The sequence below is a fragment of the Marmota monax genome, unplaced genomic scaffold (genome assembly GCF_021218885.2).
Source record: "Marmota monax isolate L192 unplaced genomic scaffold, Marmota_monax_Labrador192_F-V1.1 WCK01_AAM20220418_F8-fsc00015, whole genome shotgun sequence".
Lineage (NCBI taxonomy): Eukaryota > Metazoa > Chordata > Mammalia > Rodentia > Sciuridae > Marmota > Marmota monax.
Window position 1 is genome coordinate 7,577,796 of NW_026692194.1, and position 23,825 is coordinate 7,601,620.

Genomic DNA, 23,825 nt, shown 5'->3' on the forward strand with positions numbered 1-23,825 from the left:
TGATTTGAGGTGTCTAGAATGTTTCTTCTTTGAAATGTATCAGAAGTAAATAAGGAAAGCAATAAAGTTTATCTTTAAAGAGGCTGGGTATTTGCGTGGTCACGATCATGGCTGCCTTGATCTCTGGTGCAGGAAGTCATAGCAGACCCTCTTTCCTTTGTCTGGAATAGGCCTGGGCCTTTTGGGGCCTGTGGGTTTCCAGGGTGCACGTGCACCTTGCATTACAGGTATAGTCCATTGGAACAGACAAATGGTATGGAGAGGTGGGCTTGGTGGAACGTTCCTCCTCCATGGTTACCTTAGCTCACCGCCTGTAGCAGCTTTGTTTTGGATAACTTGTAAGTGTTCTGTCTTAACCATGGACATTTAGTCATATTCAAAAACACCAATATAAGACAAAACGTTATTTGAAAACTTCTACTACTGTGCTGAATCAGAGCGGTGACCAAGAACACCTTGCCTCATTCCTGATCTCAGGGGGAAACATGTATTCTTCCATCATGAAGAATAATGCTAGCTCTAGGTTTATAGGCCCTTTATACAGTTGAGGAGATTCTCCTGCGTTCTCAAGTTTATCATAAATAGGTATCTTGTTAAACGTTTTCACTGCATTCATTAATATGATCTTGTGATTCTCTCTTTAGCTTGTTGATATGGTAGATTGCGTTGGTTGCTTTTGAAACGTTGAACAAGCCTTACATAGCTAGTGGTGCATAATTCTTTCCATACAATACTGAATTAGATTTGTACATATTTTGTTGAGCATTATCACATCTAAGTTCATTAGAAATAGGTCTGAGTCGGGCGTGGTGGTGCACACCTGTAATTTCTGCAGCTCAGCCCCTGAGGCTGAGAGAGGAGGATCTAGAGTTCAAAGTCAGCCTTAGCAATGGTGAGACTCTGTCTCTAAATAAAATACAAAATAGGGCTGGGGATGGGGTTCAGTGATCGAGTGTCCCTGGGTTCATTACATGGTACCAAAAAAGTAAAAAAAAAAAAAAAAAAGAAATATTGGTCTATAGTTTTCTTTTTTGTACTACCTTTGTATGGTATTGGACTCAGGGAAATACTAACTCCATAAAATGAATTAGGAAATGTTCTTTTCTATTTTGGGGAAGAGATTATGTAAAATTGGTCTTAACTCTTGTAATAGTTGGTATAATTCTCCAGGAAAATCATTGGGCCTGGAGATTTCTTTTTTGGGAGTTTTAAAATTATGAATTCAATTTCCTAATAGTAAGGCCATAGAAATTATGTATTTTAAATTGAATGCATTGTGGTAGTTTGTGTTTTTCAAGGAATTTTTTCATTTTGTCTAAATAGTTATATTCAGTTGGGTCAAGTTTTTTTTTTCTTTTTTCTTTTTAGTATTACCTTATCCTTTTGATATCTGCAGGGTATGTTGTGGTATCTCATTTCATTCTTGATATTGGCAATTTTTGTCTTCTCTCTCTTTTTTCTTTGTCATTCTTTTCAGTGGTTTTCAAAGAACCAGAACTTTGTTTAATTTTTCTTTTGTTTTTCTGTTAAAAATTCCACTAATTTCTGTTCTTTGTGCATGCTTAGAGTTTATTTTGCTCTTCTTTTTAGTTCTTGAGGTGAGAGCTTAGATTGTTAATGTGTGTGTCCTCCCAAAAAAATCATGTTAAAACTTAATCATCAATGTGGTGATGCCTATTAGGCAGTAGGGCCATTGGGAGATGGGTAGGTCATAAGGACAAAACCCTCATGAATGAGATTAGTGCTCTTATGAAAGAGGCCCAGAGAGCTGCCTTCCCCCTCTGCTGTGTGAGGACCAGTGTGAGGCATCCTCTATGAATCAGAAAGCAAGGCCTCACCAGACAGTGAATTTTCTAGCCCCTGTCCTTTATCTTCCCAGCCTGAAGACAGTGAGAATAAATTTTTCTGTTGTTCATAAGCTACCCATTTTATTATATTTTTATAGCAGCTTAAAAGGACTAAGACACTCTTTGACCCATGGATTATTTGGATTATTTAGAAGTGTGCTATTTAGTGTCCACATGTTTGGAAACTTTCCTATTATCATTTTATTGTTGATATATAATCTGGTTCCATTTTGGTTGAAAAACAAAACACTGTATTATTTCAATACTTTTAAATTTATTCAGTTTTTTTTTAATGGTACAGGTGATTGAACCCAGGGATGCTCAACCACTGAGCCCAGCCCTTTTTTATATTTTATTTAGAGACAGGGCCTCACTAAGTTGCTGAGACTGGCTTTGAACTCGTGATCTTCCTTCCTCAGCCTCCTGAGCCACTGGGATTACAGGTGTGCACCACCACACCCGGCTTGAGGTGTGTTTTGTGGTACAGGTTATGGTATATATTCTATTAGCACCTGAAAGGAAACTGTATTTTGCCATCATTGAGTGGAGTGTTCCAAACGTGTCAGTCAGGTCCTGTGGGTAATCATGGTGACTCTTCATAGACTTGATTATTTTCTATCTAGTTGTTCAATCAATTTTTGAGTGTTGATAATTTCAACTATAATTGTAGATTTGTCTATTTCTCCTTTCAATTCTATAAGTTTTGTTTCATATATTTTATAGCTCTGTTAGTTGACTTATATACATTTAGAGTAGCTGTCACTTGGGATTAACCCTTTTATGGTTGTATAATACTCCTCTCAATCTCTGCCAGTTTTCTTTGCTCCAAAGTCTACTGTATTTGATATTAGTACAGTCATTCCTGCTTTCTTCTTATTCATGTTATAATATAACTTTTCCAAGCTCCTCCTTTCTTTCTTTATTAGATGGAATCTTTTTGTTTGTTTGTTTTTTTGACCACTGACAGCATTATGCAGTTTTATTAACCATTCAAGTACAGTAGCATCTGGTAAGAGTGAGACATAATTGGGATTGAAAAGTGAACATATATTCAGCATCTAACAATTTGAAAGAAGCCACTACATACTCTTGACAAACATGTTTTCACAGAGCCAATACAGTACTAGCCATTAACCCAGTGCACCAAGTTCACTGAAGTAGAAAAGATACAACAAGAAAAATAGCTACATTAAAAAGACCAACACTTTAGAAAAAAATTAGAACATTTTCAGTTTCTCCCCTTTATCCCTTAAAACAACATCTTACTGTCTGGATCTACCTATAGGGTTCTACATCAGCTTTTAAATATTTTCAGAAGGGAAAAATAAAATGACACTGGCCAGAATGGTCTTTGGATATTTATGAAGAGGAAGGGGAGAAAGTCAGTTCTTAGAACAAATTTAGTCAGCTTCAGTCTCATCAGCAGGGTCTTTGGATTCTTTGTTCTTCAGCACTTCTTCAATGTGCTTATCCTTCCCTTGCAAATGCTCCAGTTTGGCAGCCATTTGTGCCTCTCGGTTTTCTTTGTTAGCTTCCAGTTTGTGGTCAGTTTCTCTTCCACCATTTTACTGAAGATGTTGTTTTCTTCTATGGGTTTCAGAAGCACTTCTTTCTCATGCTCTCGTTCCTCAGCAAGCTACTTCAAGACCTCAGCTTCATGAGACTTGCATGTTTCTCCTGCAGCTTCTAATTTCTTCTGAATTTCCTCCAGGGAAAGATCCTTTTTATTTGGAGGGGAAAGGGGGAAGAGCTGAGAATCAACTCAAAAGCCTGGCCTGAGGAACTCTTCTCACCAGTTCTTTCACCTGGATATCAGAAGAAGCCAAGAGACTGGCAGTGTATTGTACACAATCCACTGGTAAGGAAAGAAAGTCCTGCTCCATCTGAGGCACCTGGCCACACTCTTAGATGAAATCTTGTTCTGTTTTCCAAACTGGCCTCGAATTTGTGATCCTCCTACTTTGGCCTCCCAAGTTGCTGGGATTACAGACATGTGCTATAGCACCTGACTCTTAGAACATTATTTTGGGATTCCATTTCAATAGATATAGATATAGATATAGAAATAGATATAGATATAGATAGATAGTCTTTAAGCTTAATCTCTTTGTAGAGTATTTTAAGTGCTACATTTTATATATATATATATATATATATACACACACACACATACATACACATTATATATAATAATTCATATATATTCACACATATATATATATATATATATATATATATATACATAACACATACACACACAAGCACACACATTGGTTTCTTTACTTTCCTTCATTTATACTAACAATTGTTTCAAATATTTCGTATACATACATTTAGAATTACATCAATGTTTCAGGGCATGGTGGTGCACACCTGTAATCCCAGTGACTTGGGAGGCTGAGGCAGGAAGATTGTAAATTCAAGGGTGGCCTCAGCAACTTAGTGAGATCCTGTCTCAAAAGAAAAAGAAAAAGAAAAAGAACTGGGATGTGGCTCAGTGATAAAATGTCCCTGGTATCAAATAAGTAAACAAAAAAATAAATTAAGAGAGAGTTATGCTTTAATAAGGAGTATAGGCAACTGTCAGAATAATTTTATTTATTTTTAACTCCATACCATTTCAGGCATTCTAGTGTAAAATGTTCGATATATGGATTTCCAGCAACATTAATTCATGATTGTGAAAAATTAAAAATTGCTTAGTTAAAAGTCTGGTGTGGCTTGGCGTGATGGTGCACGCTTGTAATCCCAGTACTCTGGGAGGCCGAGGTAAAGATCGCAAGTTCAAAGCCAGCTTCAGCAACTTAGCTAAGGCCTGTCTCAAAATAAAAAAAAACAAAAAGGTCTGGGGATGTAGTTCAGTGGTTAAATTCCCTTGGGTTCAATCCTCAGTACTAAAAAAAAAAAAAGTTCTGAAGTTTCCAAATATTAGAAGACATCTGTCTTTTTTTTGTAATTGAGTCTTAATTACATTGTGGTTAGAGATTGTGGTCTGCATGAATGATGCACATTCTTTCCAATTTGTTGAGACTTGCATTATAGTTTTGTTCAACACGTTTCTAAGTGTAGTACCAATCTCTGGGGATTTCCAAGACCCTTTTAGGAGATTTTTGAAGTCAAAACTATTTTCATAACAATACGGGAACATTATTTTGTCTTTCCTCCTTCCTTCCTTCCTTCCTTCCTTCCTTCCTTCCTTCCTTTCTCCATGCTGACATTTGCACTAATGGTACAAAGTTAAGATAGTTAAAACTGCTAGTGCCCTAGTACGAATTTAGGCAATGGGTCTAACTATACTAGTAGCCCTTAAATTCTTCACTGTCACAAACTTACAGGGGAGAAAAAAGGATAGTTTCCCTTAAGAATCTCCTTGAGAAAGTAGTAAAAATATTTTTTAATAAATTTTAAAATTTGAGAACATGTCTTTTTATTTGATAGCTTGGAAAATATGCATAGTTTGCTTTTGCTATATACCAAAGTGTGATGACTATCTTGTGGAAGAGCACTTGTGAGATCCTGTGAATTGAGAGCAGGATCAAATTCCCTACGCCCATGGAACACTTTTTTTTTTTTTCTAAGTTGGTATGAACAACTAACAAACGTTGGTTATTCAGACTTGAGTATTTGGCAGTCATTTTCTTGAAAATGATTGAAGGGAGCCTGTGACTTTGAGGAAAACAACTGATTTTTTTTTTTTTTTTTTTTTTTTTTGCCAGTGATAAAATTTGAGCTTTCATGTGTAAATTCAAGTTTCATGTTTATGAAAACTTGTATCCATTGCTGTAAGCTCGGCAGCTTCCTAATGCATAACAACTTTTCTGTTGAGATTGGTGGGGATACTAACAAGGATGATTTTTTAAAAAAATAAATTGTATAATGAAATGTGTCAGCATTCAGAAGACTGGAATAATTCAGTGAACCAGTGTTTTCCAATGACTAATGAGTGATGTTCAAAATTATGCATGGGCAAAAGATGCAAAGGGTAAAACATAATGATGGATTTTAGTGTAATAGAGTATGAAAAGTTCATCAATATGGCCTCAGATTCTACATTGTAAGTAACCTTTAAGAAATTATTATGTGTTGAAAAAACTGTATGGAATCCACACCACTGTGCTCTGTGGGAAAAAAGAAAAACCTTCTGCTTCCTGCACTCTGCTGGAAGTTGGAGGGTGCTGGACCCCTGTGTAGTAGTACAGAGAATTTTTTCCCTCCTTTATCTGTATATTGGGCTGGAATATCACACTGTGTCTATATGTGAATATGGACAGTGAGCATTTACCAATATGTATCTGTCTACCTTTTCTTGTTTAAAAAAAGAAAAAAAAACTTGAAAAAAATGGGGTTCTAGAAGGTCAGCAAAGGATGGGCTTAAGATGTTTGTATGAGTTAAGCGGGCATTTTGACAACATGGCTTTTCCTTTGGCATGTTCAATTGTGATGTTCAACAGACATCCTTGCTGTTTAAGATGACACTTTTATTTTTATTTTTTTATAATTTTTTTTTGAGAGAGAGAGAGAGAGAAATTTTTAATATTTTTTTTTTTTTTTAGTTTTCGGCAGACACATCTTTACTTGTTATGTGGTGCTGAGGATCGAACCTGGGCGGCACGCATGCCAGGTGAGCACGCTACTGCTTGAGCCACATCCCCAGCCCCTAGGATGACACTTTTAAAAATAAAATTTCCTCCTAATGATGATTTGAGCCCTGCCACTCGATGGGAGAATCAGCAGAACCTGTAGGATCTTATTTGGAATTGACTTTCTCTATTGTAATTTTGTTTGTCAATTTTTAAATTTTCTTTTTTTCCATTTTCACTAGAAAGAAAATATGATGCTCAGTTTTAAATGTTAAAAGTGTACAAGCTTCTTTGTTACAATAAAACTAAGTGTGTACACACACCACCTAAAAATAAACTATTATATGTTGAATTTTGGCATAGTGTTAGAGAAGAATATCCACAATCATCTGAAGAAGCAATTAAAACATCCCTTCCTTTTGTAATTACATATTCTTCCAGCCAAAGACTAATTGGAACACTGCTGAATTTGAGCAAGTTGGGTTTGTTATTCATGATGGTGAGGGAGAACATACATCCTAGGGAACTATTTGATATCTTGTAAAACAGTTTTTTAAAAAGACTTGTAGGATTTGGGCTTGTGGTAGGTGATCTTAGGGGAAGATTAAAGGAAGTAGGGCTTTGCTCTGGATTGGATGATGTCAGGAAGTGGAAATACTTCTATTATTGAGCATCTTAATCTTATCTATAGGAAGGTATATTGAGTTGATTAATAGCTCCCCAAAAGGTATATCTATCTCCATTCTAACCCTCAGAACCTGTGAATGTGAGCTTATTTGGAAAAGGATCTTTGTAAATATAACCAGGTTAAGGATCTTGATCTTTATTAATCCTAGATTATACGAGTGGACCCTAAATTGAGTGACAAGGGTGTTTGTGAGAAAAAGACAGAGGGACATTTGAGACAGACAGAGAGGGCCATGGAAAAATGGAGGCAGAAGTCAAGCAACCACAGGCCAAGGAACTCACAGAGCCACGAGAAGCTGAAAGTAGCAAGGAAGCCCCCTCCTCTAAGCATGTGAAGAAGCATGGCCCCATCTACACCTTGATTTTGGACTTCAGGACTCTAGAACAGTAAGAGAATAAATTCCTGTTGTTTTAAACCATCAAGTTCATGGTAAGTTGTTACAGCAGCCCTAGGAAAGTGACACAGAAGGGCAGATAGGACAAATCCCGGAGCTGAAAGTGGTGAAGAAGTAGTGGTGACTCAAAGCAACTAGAATAAAGGGACTGTTGCCTGTTTTTGTGGCCTGGATCAGTTCATGGTCTTATTTTTATCTTGGGCTGTCAAGTGGCCTTGTCTGAAGTAGATGTTCTGTGTCCTGGTTCCTGCTCCTAGCACACATCAACCTTGGGGGATAGCAGGGGCTGTCCTTCTGTTTTTCATGTGTGAGGCTCGTTTTCTTCATAACTTCAACCTAAACTACATGTCAGACAATCCAGCTGTTTTTTTTTTTTTTTGTCAAGCGAGATGTTAAATAGATTTTCCAAAAAGTAAAACCATGTTATTCTTCTAATGATTTTAAAAAGGGTATTCTTCATAAAAATCTTATTTCTGAGACCACAAAGTAGGCTTCATATTATTAAAATACATAATTGGGTTTGTTTATAAAGTTAACAGATACACAAAATACTTTTCCAGTTTTAATTTCTAACACAGTAAATAGAGCCACATTTTAAAAAACAGCTCTCTTTTGAAATCCCGAGTCATTTACCATGAACTTGACGGTTTAAAACAACAGGAATTTATTCTCTTACCGTTCTAGAGTCCTGAAGTCCAAAATCAAGGTGTAGTTGTAGCATGTGCTTCTTCCATATGCTCAGGGGAGGGTGCTTCCTTGCTACTTACAGCTTCTTGAGGCTCTGTGAATTCCTGGGCCTGTGGTTGTGAAAAAACCAGGAGCAAAGCCTGTCCAAGGAAGGGACATGACCTTTGTCCTTGGAAAGACCCACAGAGCACTCCTAGGCACATTCCCACCCTGCTAAGTGGTTTATCTACAAATAACAGGAGAGATCTGCTACACCAGGTGTCCCTGACTCAGTCAGGCTAGGTGGAGACCCATAGCAACCCTCTAGCAGCCACCAATCAGCATGAGACAGGGAAATACCTGGAATGCCAGATGACCCTCCCAGTAGTTTATGGTGGTTGATAACGTGTTGGGAAACCATGTAGTTTTGCACGAACACCCCTCTTGGCTTAAACCAATCAGTTCAAATGAATCCCCCTTTTGTAGTAACCAATCACCCCTCCCCAACTTGTTCCCGCCAGTGAAAGTGCTAATCATGTTTTAGAGTTGTTATTTGATTTTCCTGCGGTGTGTGATGATTTGCTAAGAGATGCTATGATGTATGGGGGGGTCCCTGCCTTCTCCAAAGAATGTATAAAACTGCTCAAACCCTGGGCTCAGGGCCTCTCAGCGTCACCATTTGCTGTGTGTGCACGGAGGACCGAGCTAGCTCGAAATAAACACCTCTTTGCTGTTTACATCGATCTTGGTCTCTGGTGGTCTTTTGGGGTCCCGAATTCGAGCATAACAGTTGCTTGACTTCTGCCTCCATCTTTCCATGGCCCTCTCTGTCTGTCTCAAATGTCCCTCTGTCTTTTTCCTCACAAACACCCTTGTCACTCAATTTAGGGTCCACTCGTGTAATCTAGGATTAATAAGTATCAAGATCCTTAACTTGCCACTGCCAAAAATTTTGAGAACCGGTGGTCTAGTTCATTGTCAGTTTTTGTACATATACCATGTGTGCTTGTCTAATTCTGGGGGACAGAGCTCTATATATGGCTACTAAATCAATGCTGCTGTGTTCCCATCATCTATAATAATTGTAAATGTCTGATCTATTAATAATTTGGAAAAGTAAATTGAAATTTCCCACTTTGATGATAAATCTGTTCATTTATGTCTGTAGTTCTCTCAATTTTTACTTTATATATTATAAACACATTTGAGTAATCTAGACTGAATGGCTTACTAGCTGTGTGCCCTAGGGCAATTAACTCATTCCCTCCAGGACTTATTTGTCTCATTTGCGTAATATGAATAATAATAGAACTAACCCATAAGGCCATTTTTGATAAATACTTGTTATTGCTGTTATCGGCAGTGCTTCCCCGAGGAGCAGAACAGGGCAGCAGCTGGATCTGTCCAATTGGGATTCTGGCTCAAGAAAGTTGGGGAAGAAAAATAAGTGGATAAAGGACATTTAAGAAAGTTAGAAAGATAAGAATGGGAGTTTAGGTTGGATAGGAGAAGCAGCCAGCCTGAGCGATGGGGAGCAAATGCTGTGGCAGCTTAATGAGAATTAAGGACTAGAACAGGGAAGACATCCAGGTTGAGCTGCAGACACAATTACCAGGGCAAATTTGAGGTCCAGTGTGAGGCCTCACGGGTGATGGAATGAGGGGTGAGGCAGACGGACAGATTATTCACATGGTTGCTGAAGATACATACAACAGGATGGTGCTAGATGGATAAGAGAACCCAAAGTCTGCTAACACCCGTTGACCAGCAGATGAACAGGTGACATGGAGCAGCATAATGGTGCTATTCTCAAAGCAAAAGTCATGCCTTGAGAGTGCAAACCCTGTCTGTGACATAGGGGCTTTGGGTGGACCAGCCACCTTCTCTGGAAAACAGATGCAGGGGAGCAGGACCTTCTTCAGGAGAGGCAGCTTCCAGGGTCAGGAAGAAGGTGGAGGGGTTTCCTGGGGTGGGAGGGAACTGGTAATGTCAGGGAGGATGTTTCTTATGAGAGAAATGGCATAGTGGGTTCCCAGAGAGAAGACACAGGGACTTTTCATCTGGAGAGGTGGCAAAGGATGAGCAGGGTATGAGGCATGCTGGGACTGGCTGGCTGAAAGGTTCCAAACACTATTGCAGACAATATTGTCATACTTTTAAAAATTTTTTTATTTTTTTATTTTTTATTGTTGGTTGTTCAAAACATTACATAGTTCTTGATATATCATACTTCACACTTTGATTCAAGTGGGTTATGAATATTGTCATACTTGAGCCTAGGGTGGTATCCGTTTTTTAATGACTGTAGGCAAGGGTTTGGGCAATAAGGGGCAGTTACCAGATAGGCTTTCTAAAAAACAGCGTGGCCTTGCTGTAGAATAGCCTGTCCCCTGAAGTAATGAATTATCCACCATAATTTATAATGCTTCTTTCAACAGAAGCACAATTGTCAGGGACCGCCAAGAGGGTTGCACAGCAAGACTTGAAATTTTGACTCTGAAAATCTCTGGAATTTTGAATATAGTATTTGGCTATGGCCCCCTCTAGTGGCCATTATTCAGAATTAACCAGAATACAAATACTGCAGAAATGAATCTATAATCTCAAATCCAAAGACTAGAGTTGGTGTCTTTGAGGGAATAGCCTGAATTCTGCTATGTGGCCAATTATGCCTGAAATATAACGAGGCATCTTAGTGCTCACTGTTTGAGTCACTTTCATGATTTTTTTTTTTTTTAAACCGAGGTTGCTACATAAGGAAGATGCCTGTGGCTGATAGTCTGCTGTACCAGGGCTGGCAGGATGAGACTCCTGTCTTCATGGTGCTTACACTCTAGTATGGGGAATGGATCATCAGTAACCCATAAATAATAAAGTGACAGACTCAGATTAGTGCTTCGCAGGCAATAAGCAGAGTGCAAAGACAGGGATGAAAGAGGGTGACCTACCTTGAATTGAAGTGGCTGGGGACTGCCTCTTTGAAGAGAAGACAGTTAAATGAAAAGAGGCAGAAGAATGTTTTAGGCTGCAAAGCAAAAGTACAAGAGCCCCATGATGGGGAGTAGCTCGTCCTGCTCTGGGAGTTCACAGAAGACGGGCACAACTAGACAAAAATTAGCAGGTTGAGCTGGATGTAGTGGTGTATGCCTATAAACCCAGTGACTTGCAGGTTGAGGCAGGAGGGTCGCAAGTTTGAGACCAGCCTCAGCAATTTAGCAGGACCCTCAGGAACTTAGCAAGATCCTGTTTCAAGAAATAAAAAAGGACTAGTGATATAGTTCAATGGTAAAGTGCCCCTGGGCTCAATTAAAAAAATTAACAGGAGGCATAAGCTATGGGTTGTGTCTGGAAGAGATGGAAAGGGATCAGATCATGCCAGTCCTTGTTGGCCACAGGAAACCTCAAAGGCCATGAGAAGTTCATTAATGACAACTTTCATCCTACTTTAACAGATTGTATTTATTCATTTAAAAACATTTTTTTTTGTAGTTGTAGATGGACAAAATGGCTTTATTTTGTTTGTTTATTTTTATGTGATGCTGAGGATCGAACCCAGTGCCTCATGCATGCTAGGCAAGCACTCTGCCACTGAGCTACAGCCTCAGTCCAGATTGTATGTATTTTAAAAATTAATTTTGTTGAATTATCTCTCTTCAGCCTATCTATCTATCTATCTATATATTTATTTAATTATTTATTTATTTTTTGGTGCTGGGGATTGAACCCATGGCCTTGTGCATGCAAGGCAAGCACTCTACCAATTGAGCTATATCCCCAGCCCCTCTCCTCAGCTTCTAAACAAATTGAAGAAATATTTAATAACTCAAAGAGGAGTTTACATTAACTAATTAAATCTGTTGGCTTATCAGACCATAGATTTTGTTACAAAACTTTTTTTTTTTTTTTGGTACCAGAATTGGTAGTGAATCAATACAGGATGTTCAATTGGAAGCACCATGTTCTGTTGTTAAAAAAAACTTTCCCAGTTACCTAGGATGTTGTTCTCTTGAAGTGAACAACATTTCAGGTACCCATGTCTTCCTAGGGAGGAATTGGAGAGAGTTTTCATTTTTAATGATGGACTTCTGAATTTGAACTATTTCATCCCAAAAGAAGACTTACCAGAATTAACCAAGCCCAAAAGTATGGGAGTTCTTCTACAACATGAAACTGAAAAACAGCATGGTTTTAGTACATCATGGACTTTTAGGAGGGAGCTAAAAATGTAAAGCTCAGTGCAACCAGCCTCCTTTGATCTAAGTATTTCTTTTCTTTTTCTTTAAATTTATTTAATTCTTTTAATTAGGTATATATGACAGCAGAATGCATTTTGATTCATTGTACACAACTGCAGCACAACTTTTCATTTCTCTGGTTGTACATGATGTAGCGTCACACCACATGTGCAGTCATACATGTACCTAGGGTAATGATGTCCATCTCATTCCACCGTCTTCACTGCCTCCATACCCCCAGTATTTCTTAACTAGAAGAAGCACTGTGAGAAATGAGAAGCGTACATGCCAGACAAAGACAGCACTGCTAAGTTCATAAAAGGAAAAATGTTGAATGTGACTTCGTGCATCCAGCCTGTGGGCCCACTGTGCAGGCATGCTATGTGACTATGCATAAGCACCTAGGTGCTAGATGGTATGACAGGATGATAGTAGAGCTCATGTCATCAGATAATGCAAGATGTGTGAATGTGGTAGTTTTTTGGTCAGAAAGTGTAGTACCGGACTCTGGTTTAAAACGGGCAGGTGTAAGAACAGTATTTGATGAGGAGGAAGAGACAGGGGGAGGAACGGCATCAGTCGGACTGATTGTGTCATCCAAGGGACTGATTGTGGCAAAAGGAAATGAACATTAGGGTGTCTCATTACTGCTTCACTCATCTACAGGGAGTGGGAACATTGACTGGGGAACCTTCAAATTTTAACCACGATCAAAAATTTTTATGTTGCAAACTGAATCATATTCTAAAAACATAAGTACAGTTTATAAGTGTAAGTTTGAAGTATTAGGCTCATCTCTACGACAACTTTGTGAGTACTGGCATAAGATTTATTTATTTATCTATATTCTAATTTGTTATATATGACAGGATAATGCAATTTACTTCATATTACACATATAGAGCACAATTTTTCATGTTTCTAGTTGTACACAAAGTAAAGTCACACCATTTGTGTCTTCACACATGTACTTAGGGTAATGATGTTCATCTTATTCCCCCATCTTTCCTACCCCCATGCCCCCTCCTTTCCCCTCCTTCCCCTCTGCCCTATCTAGAGTTCGTCTATTCCTCCAATGCTCCCCCCAACTCCCATTATGAAGCAGCATCCTCATATCAAAGAAAACATTAGGCATTTGGTTTTGGGGGATTGGCTTACTTCACTTAGCATTATATTTTCCAACTCCATCCATTTACAAATCATGCAGATGTCATGATTTTATTCTCTTTTAATCCTTAGTAATATTCCATTGTGTATATATACCACATTTTCTTTATCCATTCATCTACTGAAGGGCATCCAGGTTGGTTCCACAATTTAGCGATTGTGAATTGTGCTGCTATAAACATTGATGTGGCTCTGTCCCTGTAGTGTGTTGTTTTTAAGCCCTTTAGGAATAAACTGAGGAGTGGGATAGCTGGGTCAAATAGTGGTTCCATTCCCAGTTTTCCAAAGAATTTCCATACTGCTTTCCAGATTGGTTGCACCAATTTGCAGTCCCACCAGCAATGTGTGAATGTGCCTTTCCCCCCACATCCTCGCCAATACTTACTATTGTTTGTATTCTTAATAGCTGCCATTCTGACTGGAGTGAGATGAAATCTTAGAGTAGTTTTGATTTGCATTTCTCTAATTGTTTGAGATGTTGAACATTTTTTTTTCATATATTTGTTGATTGATTGTATATCATCTTCTGAGAAGTGCTGGCACATGATTTTAATGGCCAAGTTTGCACTTTTCACATATAATCAATCAAGATGGTGCTAAGTGATGACATTGGACTATTTTGTTTATATTTGTAGAATTATTTTATTGTGTTCCATAAAGGGTTTGTTTAATACTAAAAATAAAATTTGCATGTCACCCATTCCAACTAAAACCATAAACCTGTTGCTGTGGCAGCACATGGCCATGTTTATCCCCAGGATACAATATGGCTGGACTGGCCTAATGGAAAGAAGGATTATGCTTGTCAGAATATGTACACTTACTCAACGAGGCCAATAGCCAACCAACCACGCAGAAAGCCTGTGGGTCACAGTATTCACACCTCCAGCTTATAGTTAAGGAGTACATGGATATGGCACAAAAACCTAGGTTCAGTCAACAGATGGTTAATATTCAGCATGCTTATATCATAGGTGAAGTCTCATTTTCCTTATGTAAAAAAACGGACATAATAATGTCTACCTAAAAAGGTCACCAAAAGTCACCAAAACAACTCAGTGAGCTAAGTATCATAATTAAGCCCATTTTCAGATGAGATAATATTTCTAAGTTATGCCAAGTTGCTAACCATTTAGGTTGTACCAATTTTTATCTTATCATCGGAATGTACATGTTCTCATTGTTGCATTTGTGTGTGTGTATGTGTGTGTGTGTGTGTGTGTGTGTGTGGCACTGGAGATTAAACCTGGGGTTCTTAACCACTGTGCCACATCCTCAGCCCTTTTTTAATTTTTTTTTTTTATTCAGAGACAGAGTCTTGCTAAGCTGCTGAGGGCTTTGCTAAGTTGCTGAGGCTGGCTTTGAACTTGTGATCCTCTTGCCTCAGCCTCTGAAACCACTGTAATTATAGATGTGCACCACCATGCCTGGCCTTGTTGTTCCTTTTGAAATTAAAATTATTATTTGTTAATGGAGTGAGTGTGAAACAGGTTGTCTCTTTTCCATTGATCCATAAATTTCTTTGTATATTCTGCATACACGTAGTAAATAGTTCCTCCTAGCTTGTATCTTTTTTTCTTTTTATGTTGACTTCTGATGAAAAAAAAATTCTAATTTTAATATAATTGTTTATTCTTTTTTTGGTTCTGCTTTTCTTGAGTCTTATTATCTTCCTTTAATTGAAAACTTTCTATCTTTTCTAAGTCATTCTGTTGTAGTGTATCTTGAGAGAAGAGTAATCAAATCTGGTAGCTTCTTGTCTCTGAATATATGAATTTAACTTATTTACATTTGTTTTCATCAAGGATATGTTTAGACTTATTTCTAGCTTATTTTTTCTTCACTATTTATAATCCTTTTTAACAGCTTTCTCCTATCCTTCCCTGTCTTCTGTTGAATTAGTAAATTTTTATAAATTCTTTGTAATTATGGAATATGCATATTTTATATCTATCTGTTTAGGTTTTCTTTAATATTTAACACACATATATATGTTTTAAATATTTTTTAGTTGTTGATGGGCCTTTATTTTATTTATTTGTATGTGGTGCCAAGAATTGCACCCAGTGCGCCATGTATGCTAGGCAAGCGTGCTACCACTGAGCTACACCCCCAGCCCTGCACATATATTTTTAACCATAAGTTTTTCATACTGTCTAAAATTTTCCATATTTCAATCTGCTTTCTGATTATTATAAAAAACTTCACTGGAAAGCAGTAGGGAGGTTCCTCAGAAAATTTGGAATGGAACCACCATTTGGCCCAGTTATCCCACTCCTCAGCCTATACCCAAAGGACTTAAAATCAGTGTATTATAGTGACATAGTCACCTTAATGTTCATAGCAGCTCAATTCACAATAGCTAAGCTATGGAACCAATGTAGGTGCCCTTCAACTGATTAATGGATAAAGAGAAACAGCACCAACAGGCTATAGATACAGATATAAAGGAAGAGGTCTCTTATGAGGGATTGGCTCACTTGACTGTAGAGCCTGAGAAGTCTCATGATCTGCAATCTGAAGCTGGAGGCCCAGGAAAGGTGTAGGCTCATTCCAGTCCAAACACACTTTCAAGCCTGAGAACCAGGGGAGCCAATGGTATAAGTTCCACTCAAATCAGAAGGTTTGAGCTCTGGGAACTCTGGTGTCTAGGGATAAAAGAGGGATGTCCCAGTTCAAGAAGAGGAAGAGAGAACTCACTTTTCTTTCCCAGTTTGTTTCATTCAATTCTCCGTGGGTTGGAGATGCCCACATGCATGGGTGAGGGTGTGTCTTTCTACTCAGTCTATTGACTCAAATGCTAATTCCTGTGGAAACACTCTTACAAACCCAGCCAGAAATAGGGTTTTATAAATGATCTGTGCATCCCTTAGCCCAGTCCAACTGACACATCAAATTCACCATCACACCGTGTAAGTTCCCTTTTTGCCTAACTTTAAGTTCCCTGTGGCATGCAAAACTTTGTAAATATAGAAAGTAAATCTGACTCTATTTAAAGAAATATAAACAAAGGGTAACTATTTCTGTGTTTTTACATGAAAATTGAGAAAGGTAATGTTAGAGATTTTTTTAGTTTTTCAAATGTTTATTTTTGGGGGCTGGGGATGTGGCTCAAGCGGTAGCCTGGCATGCGTGCGGCCCGGGTTCGATCCTCACCACCACATACAAACAAAGATGTTGTGTTCGCCAAAAACTAAAAAAAATAAATAAATTCTCTTTAAAAACAAAAACAAAAACAAAAAACAAATGTTTATTTTTGGAAGACATGTAAGAGATTCACATGGTAACAACTTGAAAGGTATGAATGGCATGGTTTCCTAGTACTCTACTACAATTCTCTAGATTCAGCTATTATTCTCAACTTCTTATTTGTCCTAGATATTACATAGATGTCTGTATGTCCACACACACACACACACACACAGAAACACAATTTGTCATAGCAATTTAGAATTATGTTAATGTGGAAGTTGGCTAAACGCTTTGTAAGGCTGTTGTCTTTGGGTCTGATGCTGGAACTTTAGGTCTGCAGGACAGGCAGTGGGAAGGGAATATGGATATAAAATAGGAGGGAGCAAGCTGGAACCCATCAGTATGGGTTGGAATCTCTTGTCAAAACCTTTCACTTAATCGTGTGGGTAACTTCAAGAAGAAGCTGCTACCTTTCACAGAACTAAACACATATCTGAGCCTAGAGTTGGAAAAATTAAAGAAGAATTCAGGAAAAGATAAAATAGCTAGCCCAGTTGCTACCACTTGCCAACATATAAACAACAATGTGCGTGAACTGCAAAGTGCCTACTTCCACCTTTTATGCACAAAAATAAAATGGATGCTATTTCACTTCTGCCTTCTAAATCTTGGGCAAAAATGTCTCTGCAGGGTGACTGTAATCACAAACATGTGGAAAGGAATTTTGGGAAATGTAGTTCCAGCTGGTTAAGTTAACACATTCTAGAGATAACATTTTTGGTGTGATATTTTTGATAGGTACCATTTTTGTCTTTTTACATAAATGCTATCATACTATATACATTCCTCTGTACCTTGCTTAGAAGTCCTGCCGTATCAGTATATGCAAATATCCATCATTCTTTTTTTCATGGTGGCATAATATTCTATTGTGTTTGTGTTGTTCTAGTCTTCTGCTCTTTCAAACAATACCACGAATGGCCTTATTCATATATTTTTTTCATATGTACAAGCATATCTGTATAATAAATATAATAATGTGAAGGGTTTGTGATTTTACTCGACTTTCAAGTTAACATGCTAGTCTTTCACATTTTCTGGATGTTGAAAGAAGGCATGAGCCACTTGTCCCCCAGAGAACTTTATTACTCAGGGCACAATAAGCAGCATGACACTTGCCCATTGCCCTCATCCCCCAAGTTCTACAGGGACAATGTGGAGGCAGGCCCAAGTGAATGTTGTGTGCAGTGAGTTGGTGACAAACCTAAAGGACCATGAGCTTTGGAAACACCAATCTTATGAGGAGGTTGCTTGCAAATCTGCCCAAACATTGCCCTGGAGAGAAACATTATCCTGGACAGTAAACAAACCTGCCCCCTGTACTGGAGGGAGACTCTATCTTCTAAGATTGTTCTCTTGAATAGGTAATCCAGAATGAATAAAAGATGTCATGAGATGTGCAGGAACACAAGGGGCTCTTGGAGAATTGTCTGCCAATAAGAAGTAGGGCCATCGTCACGTCTGAATTCCTGCTTCCTCTTCTGCATTATGTTGTCTATATGTATGACATAGTTCTTCACCCTAAATATCATCTTCTACTAGTTGGTAATTCCCATGTAGGGAAAAGATAGAGTGTAAATAGATATTGTATTAAGAACACAGGATCTAGAGAACTTTCCTAACTCTCTTCATATGTCTCAGGTCGAATGATCAGAATTAAATCAGGGAGAGAGAGCCCTGTATTCCTGACTTCTCCTAGAGAAGCTTCAAATACCCTTGAAAGTTCTTGGATTTTTAAGTAACATCTAAGTAGGTGATACAAGGACTCCCTGGCACCCAATTTTGGTGATGAAGCCAGTTTTAATGAACTTGGGAAGTTGTGGGCTTAGATACAAGTGGCCCTTTTTGATACTCAATGATGAGCTTAAGAACCTCAATATATCCAGGCAGTTAAAAGGCGCTTTCTGGAAGAATTATGGTGTTCATAGGAAAACACATCACATATATAACCCCCTGAAATGGCTAACTTTTACCTAAGGATGCAAAACAGTCCTGCCTGGAGTTATCTGTAAGTCCCTGAGGTAACAAGGCAGGGCGAACACAGTGAATATTTTAAAGAAAGGATCTCTTTGGAGCTTCTGCCAATGAAATATTCTCTTAAGTCAAAGAGCTTCCTCACCTCTCAGCTTCTCAATAATGAAAGTGTTGGTCTGGCTTTGGGCTTCCTCAGTATTAGGAAATGCCTGTCCAATGCTTGTGAATCCTCTAGGAAAATGTTCTTTTTTTCACTCTTTAAAAAATTAATTTCCCTCCGTCCTTACCAGGGGACTATAATTTTAAAAAATCTGACACTTCAGAAATACTTGCTCTGCCAATCTAGATAGAAGCAACAGCTGTTTCTGGCTGAAGAATGGAGGGTTCTGATAACCATATGGAGGTTAGGAAAAGATTCTTCTTTTTCTTTATATCTTCTATAGACTAGAAAGAAAAATTATCAACAATATCATGTAAATATATTAGAGAAAATGTTATGAAGAGAAAGTAATCATTTTGCCTGAACAAAGCAGCTACTTTTTTTTTCATTTTTAAATATTGCCTTTAAATACATACATGTTTTTGGTATCATTAGCGGAGATATTTATAGCAAGAATCAGCTTAATTTATGTATATATCATGCTAGGTCTTTAAGGAATAGGACTTTCTTTTTTAATCATATGCTGCTAATGTGTTCTAAAAGCCATGCCTTAATTTATATTAATTGTATAATCCTATTTCATTTAGAATTGATATATTTTCTCTGGTGATACACACTTGCTTACTGGAATCCTTCCTAGTTTTGATAGAGAAACTCCATTCTCATCTCCTTTTATCTGATATGACATGTATACATGAATTCAGTTAAACTAAAAGCTGTATCAGACTATTAAAATATAAAATAAATAGGGCTGGGGGTGTAGTTCAGTAGTAAAACACTTGCCAAGCCTACATGAAGTACTGGATTTGATCCCCAGCTCTACATACATACACACAAAAGCATAAATTACACTGAAAAGGGACTAAAATCATAGTCCCCAATCCTATTTTAAGGTTTAAGATTCTGATCTGATCTGTCATAAGATGATATTTGCCCACAATGGTATTAAAATACTTCACAAAAGTGTTGAAGAGCCAGGTGTGGTGGTGCATACCTATAATTCCAACGGCTTGGGAGGCTGAGGCAGGAGGATTGCAAGTTCAAAGCCAGCCTAGAAACAGCGAGGTGCTAAGCAACTCAGTGAGACTCTGTCTCTAAATAAAATACAAAAAAGGGCTGGGGGTGTGACTCAGTGGTTTAGTGCCCTTGGGTTCAATCCCCAGTACTAAACAAAAACAAAACAAAAATGTTGAAGGTGGGAATGTTTGGTTATATTGTGTGGACCTTAGCTGATACCCCTGTATAGGAGAGATCCGTGAAAGCTTGAATCTGTTTTACGTTACTTATGACTTTTTTTTTTTTTAGGTACCGGGGATTGAACTCAGGGGCACTTGAACACTGAGCCACATCACCCACCCTATTTTGTATTTCATTTAGAGACAGGGTCTCACTGAGTTGCTTAGAGCCTCGAAGTTGCAGAGGCTGGCTTTGAACTCGTGATTTTGTCTCAGCCACCCAAACTTCTGGGATTACAAGTGTGCGTCACCACGCCCAGTGTTACTTGTGACTTTTAATCTATCAGGTTAAACCAAGTGTGAGGGTAGTTAATAATAGATGTAGGGCAATTGGGGGAAGTCTTTGTTTGTTGTTGGTTCTTCCTATCCATTCAGGACACTTGGCAATGACTCAAATCTCTGGCTCAGGAGAGATGTGAAGACATTACCTCGGCAAATGCACTGTTGGGTGGGAAGGCTACTATGGCAGACACTGCCATGTGTTCATCCAAAACTCGGCTTGCTCACTTCCCCAGGCACACAGCTGGTCAATGTTTACAAGTCTCCTTTGCAGCTAGGTGTGGCCAGTGCCTGAGTTCCAGACAATGAAGCATGAATTTATGTGCTGTGTACCATTTTTCAGGCGTGGCCCATGATGACCTCTAACAGATGAGCCTCATGCTCTTTCTCTTTTCTGCTTGATGCAGAACAGCATGATGTCCTTAAAAGCTAAGGCTCTCCAAGATGTTGGAGCAATAGACAAAGACTTGTTCGAGACAGCATCATTGTGTGATTAGGAACTTTTATTTTGCATTCTACTTTTTTTTTTTTTTTTTTTTTTTGGTGCTGGGGATTGAACTCATGGCCTTGTATATGCGAGGCAAACACTTTACCAACTGAGCTATATCCCCAGCCCTGGCATTCTACTTTAGCAAGAATTAGACTTCCATGTGTTAAGCAAATGAAACTTTAGGTTGTGTCTTTAGGCAAATGCACTGTTATCCTAATTAATATAATTATGAAATAGAAAGTGATTTGTTTAATCACATACACACATTATTTTTGTTCCACTATAAACAACCTATGCTGATGGCAGAGTGGGTCCTAGCTAACATACTTACAAGGCAAAACACAATTGAGGATTGAGATACTATTCAGAGGAAAGAATTATCTATGGGCTTATAAACAGCAGTACAAAGCAGTGCTTAAGCAAAAAGGATCTGGGGACAACCTGTCTGGATTGGAATCCTGACACTTGTTATCTGCCATCTTGGATAGCCTATTCAAACTTTCTTGACTCCAATTTCCTCATCAACAAAATGGGAATGATGATCATAGTATTTTATGAAACTCTTGTTAAGATTTAAGTAGATATGAGTTCAACTCTTATAGCAGTGCATACAACGTCAGCTAGCTTATTATTTTACCAAATAAGAACCATTGCCAAGCAGGGGCCCAGAGTCCAAAGGAGATGTGAGTGTGGAGACCTCTTTGTAGAAGCGTAGACTATGCTGGTTGCCTACTTTTCTGGCTAACATCATCTCTCGTCAACTTGCTTCGCAATTGGGTGGATAAAATCTGTGGCAAGATATCCCAAAATGGAGAAGGCAGCTTGAACTTTGGGAAACAGTATCCCTCTTTTCTGTTCACCTGCCATGGTGCCTCCTGTGTCCTGTGGGTACTCCTTTCTTCACTAGTACCCAGGGGAATGTTCCACATCTTCCCTACTCTTTCTCTTAGATCCCTTCTGGTTTTCATGTCTTCAAGGCAGAGAGTAAAAGAGTAAAACAGAGGGAGCCAGAAACCTCTGTCTTTTTTTTTTTTTAATTGGTTCTATCTGTGGTTAGCCAGCTAGTAAAATGCAATACCTTCAAGGAACCTCGAGTCATGAATTAAAATTCTACTTAAAGTCAGTAGCATACCAAATCTTCAAGGGTAATAGAGGATTGAGAGACCCAGACTTGCAATTTGTTAAGCAGAAAATAGGCATACTTTTTAATTTTTAAAATAAAAAAAATCATTTTGTTTTTAATTGTAATTATTAATACATTAATTATTCAAATAAATGGGATTCATGGTGATTCCATACATGCACATATCATGCATTGATCATGTTGTTTTTTGATTCATATTGTTTTGTTGTGGTAAAACATATGTAACACAGTTTACCACTTTAGCCATTTCTAAGTGTGTCACTGAGTGGCATTACATACATTCACAATGCTGTGGAATCACCACTGTGCCACTCTAGAACTTGTTCATGATCCCAAACAGAAACTCTGTACCAGTTAAACAACAGCTCCCCATATCCCCATCCTGGGTAACTTCTCTTCTACTTACTTTCTGTCTGTATGCATTTGTCTATTCTAGGTACCTTATGTAGGTAGAATCATGCCATATTTGGCTTTGGGCTTCCTCAGTGTTAGGAAATGCCTGTCCAATGCTTGTGAATCCTCTAGGAAAATGTTCTTTTTTCACTCTTTAAAAAATTAATTTCCCTCCGTCCTTACCAGGGGACTATAATTTAAAAAAATCTGACACTTCAGAAATACTTGCTCTGCCAATATAGATAGAAGCAACAGCTGTTTCTGATTGAATAATGGAGGGTTCTGAATCCATATGGAGGATAGGAAAAGATTCTTCTTTTCTTTGTATCTTCTATAAACTAGAAAGAAAAATTATTGACAATATCATGTAAATATATTGTATCTCTATTTGCCCTTTTGTGTCTAGCTTATTATACTTAGCATAATGTTTCAAAAGTTTATCCCTATTGTAGCAAGTATCAGAATTTCATTCCTATTGAATAATATTCCTTTTTGGTCTGTTTTTTTTTTGGGGGGGAGGGGGAGTACCGGGGATTGAACCCAGGGGCAATTATCCACTGAGCCACATCCCCAGCCCTTTTTATTTTTTATTTTGAGACAGGGTCTTGCTAAGTTGCTTAGGGCCTTGCTAAGTTGCTGAGGCTGGCTTTGAACTTGCAATCCTCCTGCCTCAGCCTCCTGAGTCACTGGGATTACAAGTGTGCACATTTGACTAGCTAAAATAGTCTATTTTTAAAAATTTGTAGTTGTAGATGGACAGAATGCCTTTATTGTTTTTGTTTATTTTTGTGTGTTGCTGAGGATCAAACCCAGTGCCTTACGCTTGCTAGGCAAGCACTCTGCCGCTGAGCTACAGCCCCAGCCCCTAAAATATTCTATTTTATGTCTGTGCTGTGATTTGTTTTAACTATTCTTCTAGAACTTTGGGGTGTTTCCATCTCTTGTTCATTGTGAAAATGCTCCTATGAATGTTAGTGTACAATTCCCTACTTTTGATCCTTTGGGGAATATACCAGGGAGTAGAAATGCCAGCAATTCGTGTTTTTAAATAAAAAATTTTATTTAAAGGAAAAAAATGTAGGGAAACGTACTGAGTGAATCTACATAGTGAAATTACCTACAGTGTCTGACACAATGTACATCCTAGAAAATGAACCTAGAACAGAAATTCCATACTCCCAGATCAGGGAACATGGATTAAAAACTGATTCTTGAAGATGACTATAATGTCATCAATATTCTTTATATGTAAGTTTAGTGCTGTCCTTTTTTTTTTTTTTTTTAGGTCTAACTTTGAATGATTTTATGACTTGTGAGAATT

The 23,825-nt window shown here is 38.1% G+C and overlaps 1 pseudogene; it reads right to left on the reverse strand.

Moving 5' to 3' along the window:
• Positions 1 to 3,247: 3,247 nt before the first annotated feature.
• On the reverse strand, positions 3,248 to 3,730 carry LOC124077702 (stathmin-like; annotated as a pseudogene).
• Positions 3,731 to 23,825: the final 20,095 nt, after the last annotated feature.